This window comes from Helicoverpa armigera, chromosome 2, assembly GCF_030705265.1.
Source record: "Helicoverpa armigera isolate CAAS_96S chromosome 2, ASM3070526v1, whole genome shotgun sequence".
NCBI lineage: Eukaryota > Metazoa > Arthropoda > Insecta > Lepidoptera > Noctuidae > Helicoverpa > Helicoverpa armigera.
Window position 1 is genome coordinate 12498035 of NC_087121.1, and position 8404 is coordinate 12506438.

The window sequence follows — 8404 nt, forward strand, 5'->3', positions numbered from 1 at the left end:
TAATCCGTAACTAGTGGCATCTAGTGATGAAATAATGAATGTTTAGTTAACCGCTACTCGATGACAGATGACGCTACTGATTAGTGGTTCGCTTTGTTCTATTTATCTCTAGATGGCGTTAGCTGACCCTTTTAACAAACGTTAGGCACTGAATAATATAAATTAATTGAGAATTTAAATGTTAAGTTTTAGGAAATAAACTTAGATTTTTTAAAGTTGTATTTTTTAGAGATCTACTTCATGGTTGAGGTTTTTAACGTCTTTATTAAAACGGAAAAATAACTTTTGGTTTGATTTTATTCCCGAACTTCTATTACATTGACATTCCTTTTTCTGTATAACGCTGTTAGTTGCAAAAGAAAACTCTTTATGTAGTTGTATTCATTAACGGGGCAGCGGGCGGGTTACGCACTACGTTTCAATTAAAAAGGCGAACAAACTAAACAAGATCCACATAATAAATTCAGTGCACCCCGGTCCGCTCACCACTAATTGGATTCCGAGGCTCAAGCAACCAATTAGAGTGAAAGGGACCGCGCTACTGGGGTGTTTCATTCCGGGGAGAAGAGGGAGGGGGGATGAAGATGTCTGCGTTAAATTTCAAAACAGCCATAGAGAATGCACTTGATTGCTAAAAGTTTCTGGTTTTGATAGTTAACCAAAAAAGCTTTAGCTAACACATTGAAAATCATCATCCTCTCATAATTTTTTATGTAAAAGATGTATGTATTTTTAAGTTGGTATGTACTTTTAAAAGACATTTGTTTAGGTGAGTACATGTTTATGAAAGTTTTCAGTTGGAAAAAGTTCCCTTTGGCCTATCGCCATATAAATGGCTCCCGACTATCCGTTTCGCCGTAGGCTTTTCACCATAATCCCTACTAATATTATAAATGCGAAAGTACCTAACTCTGTCTCTGTAACGTAAGCGTAACATACAGATTCATCACTAAACTAATTTTAATAAAATTTGGTATAGAGATAGAGTTGACCTTGAGAAAGAACATAGGATAGTTTTATCCCGGACTTTTGAAGAATTCTCTTGGAGACGCGATATAACCGAACTCTACGCGGGCGAAGTCGCGGGCGGAAGCTAGTATACCTATATCTCACACTCTTTCCCGATGTTAATATATTCATATTCAATATTTGAATAAGATTTTATTTGAATTAAAGCTGCAATGATGGAGTGAGCCATCAGGCAAGATGTCGTGCGTTCAATTTGCTGGCCCGAGTCGTAATTAGTCGAGCGATTGCTTAGATTGCTAATCGATTTTACATTATGACATCTTAATTCCGAGAGGGCCGGTAATCTCATGCTTTGCTATCTTAAATGCAGATCTTTGAGATTTTAAAGGAAATGGAAACTGGTGTTACTTAGCTACAATATTAATAATCTTTTCTGGGAGAAATATTTTGTTACTGGATGCAATTTTGGTAAGTAGGTACGATATTAATATCTGATGGTGTACTAAGGTTTTGCTATTATAATATGGCGTATGGGTATCTAATTACCCAGACTAAGACTGACTGCCAAACTGCTGACAAATCTTCCTTACCGACTCTATAATGAAGCTGCTAATATCTCTTACTTACTTATGCCGCTGTGACTGCAGCGGAAGGGAGTGTCAGACTTTTACTGACTTAAATCCACTTTTGTCCCTTCTGAACCCAATGTTTGTATTTATATGAAACCACTATTACGGATTTTATCGCGGTTATATTAGTATTCGAACTAATATAAACTAAAAAATAGCACATCGCCAATGGCAAACACCGCCGTTCCAGAAAATTCGCAGTTTCTGAACACACACTCGACAAACTTAACAACATTACATCAAAACCAAATCTTTCCTTAAAAAACATCCAAATTTCAAAAGAGAAGATGTCTGGAGCTTACCTACCACTTGCTTGAAACCATCATAGAAACTATTCAATCCAATTCAAAGCCGAAAACTGCTAGACCTAAGGATACAGTGAGCTCGTTCAGCGTCAATCGGATTGTCAAATCAACAAAATGTAGGGTAGCTGTTTGTAAATATATCAAGATGACCAACACCTTAGTCTGCCTGCGACCATGGATGCTGCAAAGGATCCGAAACGTCGGGATTATATAATATTAATACCTCTGTAACCGCGATAAAATCCGTAAAAGTAGGTTTATTTAAAAGTCTATTCGTGTAAGTGTCAGAAGCCAAACTTTGTGTTGTGTTCACTGGGATTGCCTATATTCTTGACAAAAACGAGTATAACATGCTGATAACTCGGACCTTCTGAAATAGATCTTCGGCAATGATTTAATATTGATTTGGTCAGGGGTCTGTTGGCAGTCAGTCTTAGTAGGTAATTAGGTACACACAAATCGATATTTCCATCCAAAACTGTAACGTGTAACGTGGTTATGAAAACGTCAAACAAAATTTCCCTATCGTTGTTGTTTTCGGAGTTTCCGAAAGCCATATCTTGTAGGCTCCAGAATAATATCATCAGAAGCTTTAAACGTTTAACGGTAATGTGTCCAAAATTAAATAAAACCGAACTGCATCGAAGCTATCAACTGGAAAACAGAACGCAGCACATTAAAGTGAAAACTTTCCGAGTTGGACAGCGAGGGTCGGACATATCGCATTTGGTCGTCATTATCGCGTTATGGAGCGCGTATCTGCCGGCCATGGCCGTCGCTCCCGGTGCGGCGTCGGGCGTCGTGCGGCACCACGGCACCTATTATTACGAACGGGGCGTTTAACTCAATTTAAGGTAATGCACTGGGACAGATACTTACCCTGATCGATGCTAATAGCTTTTATTGATATAGCCTAGCTGTTATTAGCTCACTAGTGGGGCGCAATCCGGTATAGTTAGCCGTCGTAAATTACGTTAATATCACAGTTTGACGCGGTCGTGAGACCCTCAAATTGCCGCCTGTTCTGCATTTTGAGTTATTTGATAATTCATAGGCGTTCGCAGTGGTTTATTATGTGCCGTTTACCGCTAACTGTATTTTCGCTCGTTGTGCTGGGTGTGGTTAGAAATGTCGAAGGCAATGAGATAATTTACACGTCTTCGCTCGGCGTGTGCGTCGCTCCGAGGATTGACGCCTCGTATTATTCTCTTACTTTGTAAAGAAAGACTTCCTCCAACAATGTTGACAGCAGTTTTGAATGGATATTGAGTAACTAAATGTGGTCTCCTGGTGAAATTAAAAAAGCTATTGTTTATACTCCTCCTATACGCACAATACATTTTTGAAAAACTACGTTCATGTGCTCAGGACTAAATAATGGAACTTTAAATTCTGTGCTTTCATAATAATTACAGACTAGCTTTTATACTAAGTATCTATGAATATATTGGCCGGGCGTGTATGTCCTGGTATCTCCTCCGTTTGGCCAGATTGTAGTCCACTTTACCCTTTTCTATACTGAAGTAAGTACCTATCTACTAGGTATACTGTCCAAATACATTCTAATAACAGATTTTTTTTTTTCAAAGATAAATAGGTAAGTAGGTACAAAGGTACAAGTGTTACTTATTATTCAGAATATAACTCATTTAATATTTGAAAAATAACACCTTTGTATAAGAGTGTCGTTAGGTAGTCAAGCCGTAGGTGTTAAAACCATAATTCAAATAAATAACACATTGGTTATATATCGGTGCGCCCACGCAGATCACGTTAGTGTCGGTTGTTAACTTCACAATTTACAATACTGAAGGAATTACTTATAAATTGATTTATAAACTGATCATATCGAGTGGAAATTTCAAAAGTTAAAGAAATTACAACTAGTAATGGATTATGGACGTATCAAGAAATTTGTAAAATAATTCACTTTACCTATATAAAGTCAAGTCTGTAAGATAAATTCATATATTCTTTCATAAGTGATAAAAGTTATGAATTTCCAACACGTAGGTAGGCTATATTTAATTTTACTGCTACATAGGTAAGGTTCTAGAAGTCCTGGGTAATACGGTATAAAGTTCTACAGCTTAGGCCTCTAATTGAGATTTCTAAGTTGTTACGTGTAAGTACTAGATTCACCATCATCCTCCGAGCCTTTTTCCCAAATTATGTTGGGGTCGGCTTCCAGTCTAACCGGATTTAGCTAAGTACCAGTGCATTACAAGAAGCGACTGCCTATCTGACCTCCTCAACCCAGTTACCCGGGCAACCCGATACCCCTTAGTTAGACTGGTGTCAGACTTACTGGTTTCTGACTAACCGCAACGACTGCCAAGGATGTTTTTTTACTAGATTCACCATGGTTCAATTTCTATTAAAAGAATAGAGGATTATCTGTTAAAACTACTTACCTACATACTTATTCACCCGCTCAGAAGCCGTAAATTCCTGAATATAAAAGTACAGCAATCTTTTACAAATCAAAGATTCTTCTTTGCATTTACGTACCCATTTAGGAAGGAACATGCCCATTTAAATTAGATATCTACAATACCTAGTTAACTTTGAGAAGAGCTCTGCAATCATTCGTAAACATCGAATGGTAAACGTTAATTAGTTTATAATGTAACGTGTTGCGTCTCACGTTTAATGAGTAATTAAAGAGGAACATCACTTCGGGGCTAATTTCCTCACTAATTACGATTACAACTCAACCAGGAATCGTACGTTCGCTCGGGCGTCAATACGCCCCTGGCGTGCTGCGTTTGAACGTGCCTAGTGGGAAAGGAGAGTAGATTTTACGATTTATATGTGTGTAAAGTGGAATTATTTATTTGTTGAATAGTGTTATCTATAAAGTCAACAAGTGATAGTTTAAAATACGAATAAAAGTAAGATTTAACCCTTGTTTCATTGGATTTATGTAAACCAGTTATTAATTGTTCGATTTTCGGAATTTCAGGAGTAGGTATCAAAATAATAAGCCAATGTGTATTTAGAAAATTAAAAAATATGTATGATCAAATTCTGCGCCACTGATGTAAAACATACATAACATGTTAAACCTAATATTTCCTTTAAATTAAGCAACACTGTAAATAATTGACTATTATAAAGTAATGGCCAATACTGTGCAAAACAACACTCGAACAAGTTCCCAACAAACCCAACTAGCTAGACCACTAGCTCACACATCCACACCATCTAAACGAGGCACAGTCGGCGCGATCCCTGTAATTATTATTAACATTGAGCCGTTTCGCCCGTAGTCCGTAATTAAAACATAGTTAGGCCCAACGAGCAGACGCCTTGCCAGATTAATGTCTAATAGAAATGTACCACATGATTACATTAATAAACTACATCGTATTATCGCGTTTTTACATACTATCCGGGTGATTGATGGGGAATAGATTATAGAGTTGTATCACTGGAACGCGTTAGGAAGGTGTTTGTGTACCTACTACCTACCTACTGGTGCAAGTAAATGGGTCGTGTAAACGAAGCTCGAAACTCTTCCATATTTTTTTTGAATAATTAAAAGGACTTTCTTTCAGCTTATTCGTCTTATTTCACAATTTCCCAGGTCCCGCTATATTAACACCAAGGATAATTTCCACGCCTTTGATTTCGAACAGCAAGACCATAAATATTAGAAACTCTTGAAGCCTAACGTATCGAAATAAACTTGCAAGCAACGCGAAATTGCTTACCATAATAGGTCTTCTTTGAGTCGCACATTAAACGCACCTTGTGGGCGGGGCGTTACCACAGACTATATTAACATGTCATTGTGAGGAAGACAGCGCCATAGACACGTCGTGAGTTAGAAGGGGACAAACGAGTCTGGGCTTCTGCGCTGGCGCACCACAAAGGCTCTATTGTTTTCAGTTGTTAACGCCCGTTGTATGCTGTTATTGATGTGAAAGGATTTGTTTATGGACGTATTGTCTATGACGGGCTACTGTACTGAGCGGGTTGTTAGTGGGTCGAATGAAAAAATCTTGTTTTGTTAAAGTTTTGGGAAGCAGTGTTTCGTATTTTTTATTGAAACAAAATAGTTTGCAACAATACAATAATAAAGATGTTCCTGCAGTTTACCTTCATCAAGAATCGTCTGAAATATGATATTTTGATGTTGTATTGTTGATAACTTTTAATAAATAAAAAATTATAATGAATAAATAATAAAATAAACATACAGGCATACAATTTCAGAAGAAAAACGTTTTTTTTTTTTACATAATTTAATGCTAAAGTTTAATTTCAGCCATAATTATTTTCTCTTGCCATCTTAAAAGTTTCAGGCCCCAATACCATACTACTACTGATACAAAAATTAAGAGCTATCCAAGACAATGCGACAAAAAAGTCGTCGATATCACTTGTCGCGTCACAATGGGTCTGTCATGAAGTGTGTAGCGACAAATTGTCGGACATTACCAACTGTCAGACGACTGTAAATTAATATGGGAACTGGAGTGACAGTTCAAGAATATTCGGGTGTCTATGACAAGAGCATTTGTTGAGATTAGTCCTGATTTTTAGAACGCCTTTTTTAAGGTGTCCGATGTCCATTTTCGATGTTTTTATTGCCCTTTCAGACGTTTCCTTTATTGAAAATTGATTTCCTAAACGTTTAAGTGCTGAAGGATCTTCTGATCTATCTACATTGAGAAATGTTTAATGTTTAGTGAAAAGAAAAGGTTAACAATTTAAGATTAAAACACTATGCCTGAAGGGGACTGTCACAGTACAATCCACTCATCTTCTTAACCTTTTATAATTATGTATGAGAGCATTACTATTAACTAGTCTTCCATAAAAAAATCGATTACCTAAAGTCTTAAACAGCTGGATATAAACCAGATTGTACCAACTGCTAAGATTAATTCCACTATCAAACAAAATGTTTTCGCAGATGATCTCCACTTCTCGCTAGCAATTTAAAGCTTTTAGCAGAATAAATACCTTCATCAAGAATAAACGGTCACTTATCCGAGATATTATGATGATTTCTTGCACACCCTATTAGCAGATCGTGAACGAACGAATGAGTGAGCGAAGAGCGGTTCTCACGGTGAACGAGTTACACAAATAGCTTTAATTCAACTTTAATGATCTGTTCGCGTGAACTAAATTGATTTGCCTGTTGTGATTGAAGTTTTGGTCTTTTGACTGTCAAATGCTATTGACAGTGATGTGTCAATTACATATTGGGTACTTGGAATTGTGTTAAAGCTTTCTCTTGGGTTTATTAAGATATCTTTTAGCGCTTGGAGAGTGTTAATGAAGGTGTAGGTACAATCATATGCTATTAAGGTTCGGTCGTACTTATTCAACAGTCAGAAAGTACCTCGCTATGTAGCTTTCTGTAATGATAATAGGTGCCAAAGCGAAATCGACTTAAATAACTAGGACATTCAAACTTATAAATTATACCTAATTCTTGGAGCTTTATATAGGTAACTTAAAAGTCCAGTCTAAACAGCAGCTTTAAGACTGCCGTAGCAAATTGGAATTAAGCTCTCCCTTTAAAGGTGATAAAAGTGTTAAAAGTTCCGCCCGTGTTTGGCACCATATGGCACTGTAACGCACAGTTTTTATTCCGGTCTACTAGTACGTGCGAACATTCCCAAAATGTCCGCGAAACTGCAACCTTTTGCGCAAACATCCTATCAGCGGACTCGCTTGATCGCAGCTCTACACATTCTTGCTGAATCTCGTCATTAGATCTTCACCAAGAGCTTAGCTTTGCTTAACTTTTAGCTAATACACTATGCATAGCTAATACTATGGTTAATCACTTTAAGTTTTATGCTTTCAGTTTTATTTTCTAATAGCAATGATACTGTTTCACACCTTCATCCCAAACATTTCGCTACTCCGTCATTTTACGCACCTAACTTCCCCGCAAGGCTCAATTATTTCTCAATTAACACCTCTTTCCTCACATTAGCATCACTCAAGCTACAAAGACGTATGCGACAAACATCTCAATCTAGCAACCTGCAGGTGTCGGCGCAATTACCGACGCGCGCCCAGTTATTATAAACGCATTTGTACCGACAATGAAAGTGTGGGTGACGGCGCTCGGGCTCTTAGAGCAGAATATAGGGTAGCTGTGATGAGATTAATGTGGTAGTTTTAATATGGAGTATATTAAGGATAGGCTGAAGCTTGAGTCCTGGCGCAGTAGCATACCTAGGATTATAAACGCATTTGTACCGACAATGAAAGTGTGCTTGACGGCGCTCGGGCTCATAGAGCAGAATATAGGCTAGCTGTGATGAGATTAATGTGGTAGTTTTAATATGGAGTATTTTAAGGATAGGCTGAAGCTTGAGAATAGTCCAATAGAGTAGTGGTGTAGTATAAACGCATTTGTACCGACAATGAAAGTGTGTGTGACGGCGCTCGGGCTCTTAGAGCAGAATATAGGGTAGCTGTGATGAGATTAATGTGGTAGTTTTAATATGGAGTATATTAAGGATAGGC